We start from the raw sequence: 15,395 nt of genomic DNA on the forward strand, positions 1-15,395 counted from the left end.
AAAAAAAAAAGAAAAAACAAACAAAAACAAACCAAAACCAACCCAAACCCAAAAACCAACCAAAACAAAAAAACACCCTTACTTCTGCAACTTAAATGTATGCTTTTCCTAAAAATCCGTTCAAATATCAGACTTCAGTTTTGGCTAAGAGAGTAACTTTAACTGGTTAGGACAGGTTTTAGGTCTTCAGGAATGACAGGTATATACATATGTAGTTCCTCTTTTGCTGACAACGTGAGCTTCACATAAACCTTTAATATAATTTGGCAAATCTACATGACTCTTCTGCATTACATTTTCTTAACAAGGTTCTGTTTACATAGCCCATCACTTCGCTGACATTTTGGCAATGCCACAAACAGACAGTAAGGATTTTTAAAAATATTCAAATGCATTTTATCACGTCGTTAAATTTTTTTTTATAGTAGTGTTCAAACTAATCGATTTGATTAGGTTGTTACACCTTTTTTTGATATATAGTGTTCAAACCTGCTTGCCCATACTGGAGTGCTAATGTCTCTGATTATTTTATTCCAGTTAAAAATTCCCTCTCAATGATATCTAATTTTTCTTCGTATTGGCATGTCTGCAGTAAATTTATTCTGTGTGCTACCTTCACAAAAGGAATTGGGTAGGACATTCATCCCATGTCATGCTGCAGATCTCTGACAATCCATGGGCAGAAATGTTAACAAGCTTGTTTTTCAAAATCTGTAGTTTTTTAGTAGACAAGACTAGAATAGTTCAGTTGGAAAGGACCAACAATGATCATCTCATCCACTGGTACTCAAAACTGATTCATGTTCTTAGGACTCTTCAGGGGTTCCTGTGTCACCATGAAATCTCTTCATTGGGTTTTGATGATTTTTTTTCTTTAAGGATGAACCATCTACTGTTCATACTGATTTGCTTACAATTCGTGATTGGATTCTGTAGTGATAAGTTGCAGTTCATATGGAGTCTAATAATATAAAACGAACTTTTACAGAACATTAGGTAAAGTAAGAGTGATTTTTATTTTTTCTGAAGAAATGGATTTGGAAAGATTTGGGGTTTTTGGTCCTGATTTTGAGTATCTCCATGTGACTTGAGAGGATATGGTTAAAACTCCGCTATTAAGGGAAGAATGAGTATACCAGGATCACTGAATATAGGATTTGCAGTTGTGTTTAAGTTTTGCCCCTTCAGTGTATTGACTTTCATTGTTTATTTCAAGCTAGGAGTATTATTGGAAGACAGTCTGTTACTAGATCACCATAAGTCATTTTGAGTCAGTGCAGCCAAACTGTTCCGTTGGGTTTAAAAAATCTTACAAAAAGCATGTCTGCTTTTGGAAGATACTTAGCAGAAAATCTTCTGCTTCCTTAGGTATGAAAACCAGTTGTATTTACTAAAATAATTTTTTGTAGCAAATTTAGTATTTATTATAGTGACTTCTTGTTGGCTTTTTAAAAGAATAATTCTGTATTTTTTGTCCAGATACGTTTATCGTATTTTCCCTTTTTTTCTCAATTAAAAAATATTTGTATTTTGAATTTTTCCATTTTTGTGACCTAGAATACTGCGCATTTTGCAGTTTTGAAATTTTAAGTGACCAAAGCTCACAGTACACATGATGTTCTTTGTGACAGTTCATTGTGTTTCCTACCTGTATCTTATTTCTCATTTATTTGATTCTTGTTTATGTTCCTTATCTCTCTTTACTTCCTTGTGTTCCATTCTGTGGATTACTTCGCAAGTATAAATTACTCATGAAGCTGTCTAAGCTCCGTCTCAGAAATGTAGTGATGGGTGATACAATTCAAATGTTGGTATTGATGCAAAAAAGGAAATGCTATTAGATTTATTCTAATAGTTAAGTAAGAGGCAGAGTATTAGAATCATAGAGTCATTTGAATTGGAAAAGACCCTTGATATCATAATTCAGCCTGTACCAAGAGCAAAAGCAATATCTGTGAGAGTGGGATGACTAAATCTCAGGATGCCATTGATTCTCTGTAGGTTTTTTTTTCCTTTTTGTGTTGTTATTTTTCTCAGTTACTCCAATAATAATTATTATTTTAATAAAATTCATTGTTGGCATTTGATATTGACTTATCTCTTGCTGCTGTGGCTGTCCTATTCTGCAGCTTTTCCCACAGTGAATTGAATTCATTTGCAGTGTCGGACTGCAAATAAGTGGGAAACAGAACTAGAGCTTAGCTTATATTCAGGGCAAAAGGAGGGGAACCCACGCATGCACGCTAGCAACCTGCTTTAGAAAACACTGGAATTAAGATATGTTGCACATCTACACTAATAATTTAGTTACACTGAAGGCGTGTTACTTGAAAACTAATTTTGAGAAAATTTAGTTTTGGCAATTTGTGATCGTTCATTTTGTTGTTCTGCTCCAAGTCTTACACTGTCACTAACATTTGAAACAGTATGTGTCCTGTAAGGAAAACATCTTTTTTGGGTTTTTTTGAACCCTCTTGTGGTGCCACTGTAAAGTCTTCATGACACTTACAAGTAGATAAGATCTAAAATTTGTTTTTTAATTTCTTTCAACAAGGCAAATAATTTAAAAATTATTTACTGGGTTGTTTTTTTTAAGTGGAACCCTAAATTGGTGGATTTTTTTTTTTTTTGCTTGCTTTGTCCGTGAAATGAAGAACGTGGTGGACACAGTTACAGATTAGCTCCTTACTAACATAATTGTGAATCATGTCCTGTACTTTGTGGAGGACTAACTCAAAAGTTATTTCTTCTGTTGTGGATTTCCTGGATGGATTATCTGAAATAATCCTTTGTAGTATTATAAATTTTTGCCTCAGCAATGCACTTCTGTGGAGTTTTCCTGGTTTATGTTATTGCTTGCTTTTTGCTCTCAGGTTTCCTGGTCTCCCACGGTACGTCACAGTCACTGTCATCATCCTAGTCCCACCATCATTATAACAGTCTTAATAATCCTGTGCTTGCCTGCTTAGATGAGGAATCCAAATCCATATTGACCCTGTTTTCCTTATTAATGCACTGAACTTATTTATCTGATCTGTTTCAGGTATTGTAGCTCTGAACACTACTCCTCTGTTGGAGCAAACAATACTTTTTCCTATGTTTTGTCTGCTGAACACAATAAGCATTCCACTTACTCTTTTTCTTCCACCGTATTTTTATATATGTACAATGTTATTAAGCTAATTTAAGACCAGTCGTTCTGCATCCTCCATTTTACTTCCTAATTTTTTTTGTGCTTGTGTGTTTTCATACATTTGGTAGCATTTTTTTAGTTACCATACCCTGTTTAAATGGGACCTTATTGTTAACTAACCAATAAACCGAATTCTCTCATATCTACAATACAATTCAGGTAAATATTTTCTTTATTTTTTTTTTACTTGCCCTTCACTTCCACTGGTACAATAAAAACAGTATAATATTGCTATCTTAAATTTGTATGTCCGAGACAAAACTACACCATATTTTATTGCTGTAAGATTAAAAAGAAAAGCAAATACGAATATTAATGGGAAACAGATGAGAATACTAAACTTTCAGTGGAGAGGCACATAGATATGAATATGAAATGCTTATGAATTGATGTGAGTTTTTTTGGGAGAAGGATGCAATTTTCATAATGCATAGTAGGGAAAAATTAATATTATTTTTTAGGTGCACTAAGAACTCTAATTATGCAATAGATCATACATGTTTCTATATTTTTTTGCCTGGTATCTTGAGCCGCTGTTCTACACATTCAAGAAACTGCAAAGACAATGAAAGAATAGGATTTCCAGTATCAAATGATAAAAGGACTGCACAAAATATTAGAGAGAAATGCAGGAATGTGTTTTGCTAAATATTTATTAAAATCCTACTTTAATCCTCCTCTGATTTTCTAGATATTGTAGCAGCCATTTCTTCTGAGAGTGTGAGACTGTTTGCATTAAATGGTACTCTGATTTTCATGCTTATTTAGCATCCTTATGAGTACTTTATATCTGAAATAATGATGAACCACACAGTCACTGTTTAGTTATTTTAGACTGAAAATATCTGGGAAAAAAAATGGTGCTGGATGCATGAAACTCCCCCTTTACATTTATGCGGACAGTTTCCTTTCATATAGCTTGATTACAGCCTTCTGGAAGTTATTTTGCTTTGTTTTCTTTATTGAGTGGAAAGGTAAGGGTGTTCAGAAAATGATTTTTTGATTGTGTTTTTTGTTCTATTTCATAACAAAAGAAAACATCAATATAAGACAATAGATCTTGACAGAGATAGAAGAAATCAAATTACATGAATTTTCATTATAAACAGATGCCCAATTACAATGCAATAGCCTTTGCTTGTGTCAAAACCAGAATTTATGTAATTACACTTTTTCAAAAAAATCTGTATGTCATTAACATAATGAAAAAGCCATCATTTCTGTTCTAAAGCACTTCAGGAAACAAAGTTAAGACAGTCTGCCAGCACATTCAATTCATCCATCTTTCACATAGAATTGTACTCTGTATTTAGTAAGGAAAGTTTCTCCATGCAGAGTTATAATAGAAAGTGGAAATTGGTGTTCTTGTCTAAAGCAAAACAATTATAAGAATTTCTCAAAAACAAGAGCTTTGTTCTAGTCGCTCATGGGAATTAAAATGGTTAATGTTTCTTTCTCCTCTAGCCCTCCTCTCTGTTTCCTTTCACAAGTATATCTATCCCTGGCCTTGACCTGATTGACAAGAGAAGTTAAACTGCAAGCTCTGAGTATTTCTTTCCACGTATCAGTGAGATTATGTTAGTAATATTAAGTGGATTAATAGCTCAACTAATATTTGGTTTATAAAAAGTATCATTTATGACATTTTAAACAGTTAATAATGCAAAATCATTTTTTCTGTCAGTGTGATTAGAAGAACATTTATCGGTATGATTAGAAGGAAAAAAAAAACACAACTGTTTTTACAGATTATGAAGGCATGTGCCAGTATACTGTGTGCCTGCTGTCAGGGTTTGTTTTATTTATACATTAGTAAATATGAACTTTCCGACTGGTTCTGCCTTCCATGCTTGCTGAGCTGCTCCTTTTAAACCCAGGTGTATTCTGCCTCATTGTTTCCCAGCCTTTAAATCATAAAGAATAGGGTTGCCATTTCATCCCCAGGTGTGTGCATTCCATGTATCAGGTTGTGAACTTAATTGGAGAAGCAAAATTGAACAGACTGTGAAACTTACCAAAAATTATTCATAAAAATTGGCAGCAAAAACAAGATTGCTTTCAAATTGGGCATATAGCGTAGGTGTTCTGTAGATACAGTATTTTTGTTGTCTTAGAGATATTAATATTCATCCTAAGAGTATAATGAACAATAAAATGTTATGTAAGAGGGGAACAGAAGGGTAGTTAAATTATTTTATCAGACAATATTGCCTAGCAGTGATTTCTTTAATTTTCTTTTGAACTTCCCTTTCTGTCTTCTGTGTTCTTTGAAGACTCTCACATGAATCATTTTTATGGCATGCTGGCCTTACAGTTTGTATTTATTTCCTTTTACAATATGTGTTTTTCTTTTAGCCATCCTCAGTCTTTCATTACAATTTTATTAAAAGGACGTGTAACTCCACATCTTATTCAGACTTTAGGTCCAAATCTTAAGTTCATCAAGATGATCAAGATTCTCCCTTTATTTTTATGCTGGTTGGGGAGAAGAGTCTCATGAAAAAGGGCTGGATATAGTAGTCAAACAGGAGTGAAGTCTTCAGTCTCCATAGATTTGCCCCTAAAGGGTATCTGCAGTTGTCCGTGATGATGAAGCTTCGGTACATTCTCTATTTTTTTTTTCTGATTTTTTTTTTCTTCTGTTTGTCTCTCAACTGCCTCTCACTCGTTACAGCAATTGCAATTCTTTGAAATGTGGATACTTAGAACAGCCTGCTTCCTCATAGTCAGTGAAAAAATAGGCATTTCTCAGAGAAGTTTGTCTTATTCTTTACCTAAAAGAAGGTAAGATGAGTCACATTCCCTAGGAGCCTGTTTCTTTTCATTGACCATACAGGGACCCTATATAGCTCAGCAAGCTCAGATATAAGCATCTGGCTAAGTGAGGTGAATCCTGATCTGTCATTCTGAAAGTATTATCTCCTAGGCAGTGCACAGTCAATTCGAAGTTCAGCTCAGTCAGACACATTAACGAGGGAACATTGCTTCTGTGTCCAAGATGGGCAAGTTACAGTGACCTTTCCAGTGCGTATTTTACTTGCTGGAGTGGACTGTTTTGCTCTAGTTGCCTGTACTTCTAGGATCACTTCTTGCAACTACAGGTTCCTCTAAATCTTCAGATTTGCCTTTTTTATGTTTATTGAACAGAAAATCTTTTGCCTTCATTTCTCTTTGCCCACAGATTTTAATAGAGCCTAAAAATTTGGTATGGGCTTTGAATGAATGAACAATATATATCCTCTGTGAAATACGCTAATAGGACATGGTTATGAGAAATAGATGTATACACACCAAAATCTTTCCAGGGCAGGACAAGAAATCCCCTCTCTTGTTTCTCTTTCCCCAATTCTTCTCATAAATATGTGTTGCTGACCTTGCACATGGGAATAGCCATCTCACTAAAATGTCAGAAAACTAATTTGGGAAAACCAGAAGCCTTTTAACTCATTAAATCTTTAGTCTTGAGGTCAAATGGACACTGTGTCCATGACAGTGAGACATGGTGGGGGAACTGCATTACCGATGGTCAAAAGGAAGGAACTGACTCAAAAGCAATAGGAACAGGGGAAAAGTGAGGAAGCAAGCACTGTCAAACTACTGATTCGTTCCACTCATTAAGTGAACTGTCATCTCCTGATTTAATGCAGGTGTTTTTCACTAAATAGAATAACTGAAGTTAATTTTGCTGTAATTTGCAGTTCCTTATTCTGCTATCAGGATGCGTACCTGTGTCTTATCTCACATGAGGTCTTATTTCATGTGTGATTTATGAGATTCTATATCCATTTTAAATGACAATACTTGCATCCCCCATTTTTAGGTAATTTCAATGAACTGATCTTCTGATAAGTTCTTATAATTAAAGGTTACTGGCAAGGTATACCTGAAATATTATTTATGTAAATATTGAGCTTTACCAGTGATGTGAATACAATTCAGTAGTTTTTGGTTCTGTGAAAATGGTGAGAAATTAACTGTAATTAAGAATGATCTCATATATTTGCTTTTGTTCACCTCTTAGTAAATTTTACTATAAACTGGCTAAAGACTCTTATGAGAAATTAATTAATACATGTGGAACTACACACAAAACCTAACTATCCCTAGTAGGTTTAAAAAGAATTCAAGGAAAATACAATTTTTTCCTATTAAATAAAGCATATTCTCTGGCGATATTATTCTACATATAGAATTTTATGTCTAAGATAAACTCACTGTGTCATAAGTTGCTGCAGTTACAGGGTCATCTTAATCTCTTCCTGAAGTGTTCCTAAAAAAAAATCTAATGGAAATATTATAAAATTGCAAAGATTAGAACAGAAAAAGAAAGCCTTTTATTATGCTTAGTAATCATCTAAACAGGCTATTAGTATTTTGTTGAGTGGATTATTTTATTTTTGGGGTATTTATTTCCAAATCATTTAGTCCCTTTAGAAAAAAAAAAAAAAAAACAAACACAACCAAAAACCAGAGATAGAAAATCTTTTGTCAGTTATGCCAGCTTAAGTAGGTGATTTCATAAGTAGGAGATTCTGATTACTAAAATTACAAAAACCGTAAGAGATTACAAAAATCTGATGGAAATATTCTTCCTGTGATTATGATGACTTATAGCGCATTTTGTTTCTGAAACCATGTCGCTTTTGCTTTTTTGGAGGATTTTTTATGTTTGCAAGTTAAACTCTGTAAAAGCTAACAAAGAAACAAGTATTTCCGACTGCAACCATGGTAAAATAAAAGAGGGTTATTTCCCACAAACTGCTTAGCTGACATGGAAAATTCCTTCCCCAATTGAATTCTTAAATGCACAGGTATTCTTTTTTATACTAGTCTGTCTATTTCTTCTTTGGTATGACTTCAGTAGGTTAGCAGTAATTTAGAATTTTTTATTTCCATTGCAGAAAAATATTTTTAATTGCATTTAGTGGAGAATGCAGGGTTTGCATTTGGTGCTAGGTCTGTGTGTAGGCTTTTGGTTGAGCAAGCTTTTGTAGTGGATCTAATTTGCTTATACATTTGTAATTTCCAATTCCAGTTTCCCCACTGTGCTAGCAAAATAGAGCGTACTATGATTAAGTAACAGTGGCTATGTGTAATTAAATATTTATAGAAAATTATCTTGAGGCATTAAAGAAGACATAAACTTCTTTTATTTCTGGTACTATCTCTGGGCCCTATTGATGGTCACAGACATTGTGCAAAAGTAGTGTGTTTTTCACAGGAACAATTTTTTAGACTAGCTGAGGCTTTGGTCTGCAAAGAAAAAAAAAAAAAGATTCATTTTGTTGGAGTCTTTTGCACTGTAATTTCAGAATTTATTAGTGTCTTGCACTGTGATTCAAACAGGAACTTTGGCTGCAATGATGCTGGTGCGTTAGACCTGGTTCCCATTGATTCCAACCTCTTATCCAGAAACTGCATGCATGTTACTTAAGACATTGAGGTACTAGAAATTGTTCAGAGAAGGACAGTGAAGCTGGTGAGGGGTCTGGAGCACAAGTCTGATGAGGAGCGGCTGAGGGAACTGGGGCTGTTCAGCCTGGAGAAAAGGAGGCTGAGGGGAGAACTTATCACTGTCTACGGCTACCTGAAAGGAGGTTGTAGCATGGAGAGTGTTGGGTTTTTCTCCCAAGTAGCGATAGGACAAGAGAAAATGGCCGCAAATTGTGCTAGGGGAGGTTTAGATTGGATATTAGGAAAAAATTCTTCATGGAAGGGGTTGTCAGGCATTGGAACAGGCTGCCCAGGGAAGTGGTGGAGTCAGTGTCTCTGGTGGTGTTTAAAAAGCATTTAGCTGAGTTTCTTACGGACATGGTTTAGTGCTAGAGTTAGGTTAGGGCTGGACTTGATGATCCTGAGGGTCTCTTCTGACTGAAATGATTCTATGATTCTTCAAGGGTGAATGAAAACTGTTACATACAGAACATGCTAAAGTAAGAATTCATCTAAGTTGATGTTTCTGGGTCATTCTTTCCAAGATAAAGCGAGTTGTTTTTGAAGAAGGTAGCAAATTAACCATACAGAATTGCTCTATAGGCCCCATTAAATATAGGTTTTGAGATCAGTGAGAGCTGAAAGGTCTCCATCTTTCAATCCAAAAGCTTACTTTGGTTCATCCAGAACATAATGGAGAAGGTTTACTGGCTGTATATATAACTATGCAAAACTCACCCATGATGTGTAGTGCCTGTTAATGAGATCTTACATCTGTTCTCTATAATGTCCTGGGAGTCTGGGGAACTTGGAAATTATGTAACTCAGAACAAGACTCAGCTTTTCTTTGTTCTGAGTGTTCACAGGTTTGCTCTTCTGGTCACTTTCTGTCATTTTTCCAGTTTCTTGCCTGTCATGTTTTCACTTAATTCAGCAGTTGTTTCACTTCTTTAAGCTGTTATGCTATTTCTTTATCTCCTCCAGTCTCATTTAAGAAGTCATAAATCACTTCGGCAAATGCTCATTGTCTTGTTACATTTCGGGTTCAATCTAGTTTACTACCTACCAGCTGCTTAACCTAGAAGAGGCCGGGTGGCAAAATCAGCTTTTGTTTACAACTAAATTATGACTAATTGTCTCTTAGTGGCAATGGTTCTCTAAGGTAGAAACTGTTACCTAACTTTCTCCAATTCCCATGTGCATATACAACTCTTTTATTGGTTTTGTTATTCTTTTTCTTTTCACAGTTGTGTACATTTTAGGTCCATGTTTATTCTTATTTTGGCTATATTAAGATACTAGAAGTTTATGAACAATTGAACACCCAAATAAAAATATAAAAATAGACTACAAATGAAGAAAGTACAATGAATACCCAAAATCAAAATTTCCCTTTTTATTTTTTGTTTGGCATTTGATTTGAATGTATCTCAAGATCTTGTATTTGTAATCTTTCTACATTTCTATTCCAACAAGCTAAAATGGTTAAGATTTCTAATGCACAATCTGGATTAGACTCTGTGTTAATAAATTTAAAGGCATTTTTCTATCTCTATGTTTTCCAGGTGAAATAAGAAGTTGCTTTAATAAAACTATAAATCAGTCTCAGGCAACCTTTTATAGTTTGAATTAAGGGAGATTTTTTTTTATCCAAACCAAGATGGCTTTATTGAAAGTTTTGACTCCACTGAGAAATACTTTAACCTTTTAAGTAATCTTATTGAAGCCAAAGCTCACTGGTGTTTATCTTAATTAGTTAATACGTGTTAAATGACACGTTGTCTGCCTTATGTCAGCTAATACGTCAGACTGGGATTCTTTAAAAATCGCCAGCTCTTCTAATGTCAAAAGGCAAACAAATTTTCTTTCAGTTCCATGACTTTCATTGTCTTCTCTCATGTGATGTCATCAGTTCCAGGTGTCATTTGAGACTACCTATAATTACACCTTTAACATTAAGCTGGAAGAAAAGAACTTCTGATTTCCTCAATAAATCATAAAGAGCCAAAATAAAATACAATTCCAAATCTTTTTCCCTTCACAAAATATCATAAAATTCAGCTCTTGGAGACACAATGAAGTAGGCAAAGAAGCCCAGATACCAGTTTACATCAACACTGAAGCTGTTAATAGGCTGACCAACACTTTTACATATACATCTAGCATTTGCCACAGCCTTTCCTGCTGTTACTTTATTTAATACCCTAAATGGGGTGCATAATTAGTAAGTAGGCTATTCATGAAAGTGTTGTTTTCTTCTAAGAGAAATTTGTCAGATTTTCCTTATGTAACTGTAAATATTGAGTCTCTCCAAGAACATTGTTTTGATGCTTGAAACATTTTTAAAGGAAGTTGAGGAAGGCATTTTGACCACTTCACTGTCGCAAAGTTTATGCTTAGAATGGATATGTCTGTGTTGCATGACTATAATTAGATGGGATTACTCAGGGTCTTGTTTTTCTTTATCCAGTGTACAGTGTGATATGTTTTTCAGACCCAAAGAATTTTTAAAGGGTATTAAGAATATAGTAGTAATGGATTAAGCTGTCAATAAATGATATCAGAAGTACTGTGACACAGGTTTTTTTTTACTATGGTATGCATGTATATGCATGTTTATATTCATACCGTATTCACTGTGTGTCTTGAGCAGTGCGCAGCTCATTCTGTAATCAGATTATTAGCTCAATCATAGTAGAGTACTTTATACTCTGAGGATATTCCCTTAATCCCATTCCTTTAGTACACAGAAAATACAGCAAATAGCAGTAATGAACATTAAGCTTAAGGAATAGTCCCTTCCTCTCCACCCCCCACCTCTGCAGCTTTAGAATTAAAGAGACTTTGCTTGAGCATACAGGGGGAAGAAATCAAAACCAAACACTGACACTTCAATTTCACACACTTTCCTTTGCTGCCCTCTTAATTGTTTACCTCCGTTTTAGCAACTAACCATTTGGACAGCTAGGAAGTTTACACTGCCAAAATATGTAAACTAACAGGCAGTAAAGTATCATGTCTTATAGATTGTCTTACTTTATTAGCACATGCAGCTTTGATGTCATATAGAACACCACTTAGAGCTTGCTAGTCATAAGATATACTTATGAAAGTAAAATACTTGCTTATTCTTTTTTATGTATATTTTAAGTACAAATCAGTAGGCTTCCTATGCATATTAAAAAGTTTCAGCATTCCTTTCTGCCAGGCAGTCACTATGGCTACATCTTTTTCAGTAAATTAAATATGCCCAGGAATATTGCCTTGGAGGCCAACTGACATGAAATACTCTATGTCCCTACTTTTAAATTGCCTTGCCCTCCAAAACACTGTAGTTGCATGCAGACCGCCTACTAGGATTAGACCCTTGTGCAAGCACCAGATTTGTATTCAAATCTGCAGTTCTTTGAGAGGCTAATACATGACTTACGCCAAATCTGTGTCAGGGACCATTCCAAAAATTTAACAGTATAGGCAATCACATTCCAATATTCAGGAATGTTCCTAGGTTCACATGATCCTGGATTTACAACCCTGGACGTAGTCATTGCAGCTAACATGTAGTAGTTTCAGAATGTAAAATTCAATGTAATTTTATCAGCACCTGAGTAATACATGATGTGGTTTTAAATCACACCAAAGTGCACTTTTTGAGTGCTATTGTCATCTCTGTTGAATTCTACACTAACTTGAGGTTCTGAGGAAAAAAGAAATTCATATATTCCATTTGCAGCCTTCAACATGGATCAGGTTAACTACTTTTACTAGTGCATATAGAAAAAAATACAACACAAACTTTTTTTCAATGGGTGCAAATGATTTGACCTACCCATGATGCATTCTGATATATTAGCAAATATATTGTGAAATGTTTTGTTTTCATCATCATCTCAGTAGTTGAGCACCATATCACAGTCTCTGCAGAATCTTGCCGGGGAAACAAAATAAGACCTCTGAATTTTGGCAGCACTTATTTTAGAAGAGTTGTACATTAACAACATGAATATTAAGCAATGTAGTAGCTAATACCAGTCAGTATTTAGTGAAGGATAGATACCTATCAGATTACAGGGGATATTTCTGTAAAAAAATTCTATTCTAGGCCAGTCATTTTGGCAGATCTGTAATGGAAAATAACTATAACTTTAAAAATAGCAGTTTTTCCAGTTCAAGAGCTGTAAAGATTCCATCACAACATCAACAACCACTTTAAAAACATGTTTACTGATGTCGTTTATGAATTTTTTAGACATGCAGAGACAGAGATCTCTGCGCTGAAGAGTTAATGCTGCAAGCAGGCAGCGTACCATTAATTGAGAGGTTAACTGAGAGATATAGATCAAATTACTTTCCTTTTCATGTTTTGTTTTGTTTTGTTTTGTTTAATTCTAGCTGTTTCTTGCTTATGTTTTTGAAATTATTTATTATTTAGGGAAATTCTCATACAACTGTGTACTTCATTATACATATATAATGTGGTTGTATGTTTCTTTTCTACTAAAAACATTTTTAAACCATTCAGATTTTGCTGCATTACTCAGACCTGCTGGTTTTATTACAACGTAGACTTCTTGAGTTGTCTGTGATCTGTACCTTCCTTGTTCTTTTGCATTTATACAATTTCTTTTTATACAATTTTAATTTGAATGTATTTTTCTTTCATCCAGGACTGCAGCCTCTGTCTCACAGCTTTCCATTACAGTGAGCTTCAGGGCATGAGAATGTTCTATCACAAGCTTCTGGAAGCTTTCCGTAAGTTGGATTTTGACTGAAGAGAATTCATGAGTTCTTGCATGCTGAGGCTGCCTTCCTTTCTGTCTCTTCAAACAGTGTGTTTATATAGGTTGATGCATTCCAAACTAATGTGCACCTGTTTCACTGTTGTTCATGTGTACAATTCTTGTTTTCAAAAAATGCTCCTTCAACTTAAGCTTCATATTATTTCCTCCAAATGATGATTGCATTGTTTCCAATGTCAAACACCACCTTTTTACCCCTCTTTATCCTTCACAAAGAAGCTACACTATTTCATATTAATATGTATTAATTATCCTACTGATTCTCTGCTATATCAGTTCATAGTAGGCTAATTGTACGTTCTGTAAACAAGTAAAAAGGCCAAAGATTTTAATTAGCATTCATTAAAGAAGTCTGTCTCAATGAGCTGCTGAATGCTGTTAATACCAAAAGGGAGACCTAATGGTATCTGTTTAATTCTGAAGGAGAGAAGTATAACAATGTAATCAAAATATTTACCTATAAATGTAATGAGGGGAACAAGGACATGAGTAACTGAACAGGTTTGTCATGAACAAATGATGTCAAACCAGTTTGATTTCTTTCTCTGAGAGGACAGCAGGCCTTGTAGATAGAGAAACTGTGAATGTTAGGTATTTTGATTTTAATAAATCTTTCAGTGCTGTATCACATGCCGTTCTCATAAGCTAGCAGGGAAACATGGTCAAGATTAATTTCTGTTAGAGTTAAAACAATTCAGAAAAACAAACCGGAGATAGTTATGTATGGTTCAGCATTAAAGATCTGTTGCAAATGGAATTCTATATGCAATAATATATGAAATAATATTATTAAAAAACAAGAGATAATTTAACAAAAAAGGATGGAAACTTATGAATTCAGGTAGGAAAAAACAACCATATGGCAATAGGATGGGGAACAACTAAATACTGATTTGGCAAAAATTAAAGGAACTGTAGAATATAGCACAGCACAAGCTGCCTGTTGAATACAGTTTGGTGTGTTTCACTTGAAGTATCCAAATATAGAATTTATTTGCACATTGAAATAATGCTTTGTTTGCAAAAGAAAGACTTTGTTTTGCCATATGTTTCAGCTGTTCTTTGCAGACAAACATGTTTTATCTGAGTTAGACATGGCTGCTTCCTGGTTTGCTAGGAAAAGCTATAATTTGTGAGATACAGGCAAGTTATCTGTTGGATGCAAAGAGGAGTACAGTTCATAAGATGTGTATTTTGCCTTCTACTCTTCAGTAATGGTAATGACTAAATTGAAATACGTCATTCATTTTTGGAGTGTTTTGCTTCAAGAAGTAGTAAAATAATTTCAGAGAATCTGGGACAAAACAGCAAGCTTTTTCAGAAAATGAGAGAAATCTATGACAGGGGAAAAAGTTTAAATCTTTGATCTTGAGAAGATAGGAAGATGAGAGAAGAGGGATATTATAACAATTTTCAAATACTTAAAAGCTGCTGCAAAAAGGAACAGGTTAATCTGTTCTCTTTTTTCTGTAGTGCACAGAGCAAACAATCATAGTTCCAAATCACAGAACAGGTGATTTAGGTGAGAGATTAGGAAGACTTTTAAGTAAGAGTTTCAAAGAGGTTATGGAGAAGTCAGATTTTTTTATTAAGATTTGTAGATTTCTTGGAAAATTGTGGAAATCCTTCACTGAATCCTTAAGACAAGGTTAGAAGAATATCCTTCAGGAATAAGAAAGCATTTTGGCATTGAAGGTAGAGCAGATGCTGGTTTAGGGCTGTTTCTGATGCTATTTGGCAGTGATTCTTAGGGTAAAGTTCCAAATTCAACAGCAGTACTGGCATAAAACCTTTCTGTTTTTCAGTACTTGAAGGCAGAGAAGTGGATCCGATCAGCTCAAACTCAGTGTCACAGTACTGTCACTACACCACTTTTTGCTCGTGTGTGGTCCATCCACTTTCTAGGTCAGCTGGACATGTGATGGTTAGCATCTCATATTGTAAACGTGACCTCTGCTTGGCACTCTGAC

At 34.6% G+C, this 15,395-nt stretch overlaps 1 protein-coding gene across 11 annotated transcripts in view; it reads left to right on the top strand.

Moving 5' to 3' along the window:
• PRLR (prolactin receptor) overlaps positions 1-15,395 on the top strand; it is a 153,048-nt gene that overhangs the window by 30,872 nt on the left and 106,781 nt on the right. For all 11 annotated transcript variants that reach the window (XM_071802265.1, XM_071802269.1, XM_071802266.1 and 8 more), the window contains one exon: positions 13,294-13,378. The gene's annotated coding sequence lies outside the window, so the exon portion shown is untranslated. The remainder of the gene's footprint in view (positions 1-13,293; positions 13,379-15,395) is intronic.

Source organism: Patagioenas fasciata, chromosome Z (assembly GCF_037038585.1).
Source record: "Patagioenas fasciata isolate bPatFas1 chromosome Z, bPatFas1.hap1, whole genome shotgun sequence".
Taxonomy (NCBI): domain Eukaryota; kingdom Metazoa; phylum Chordata; class Aves; order Columbiformes; family Columbidae; genus Patagioenas; species Patagioenas fasciata.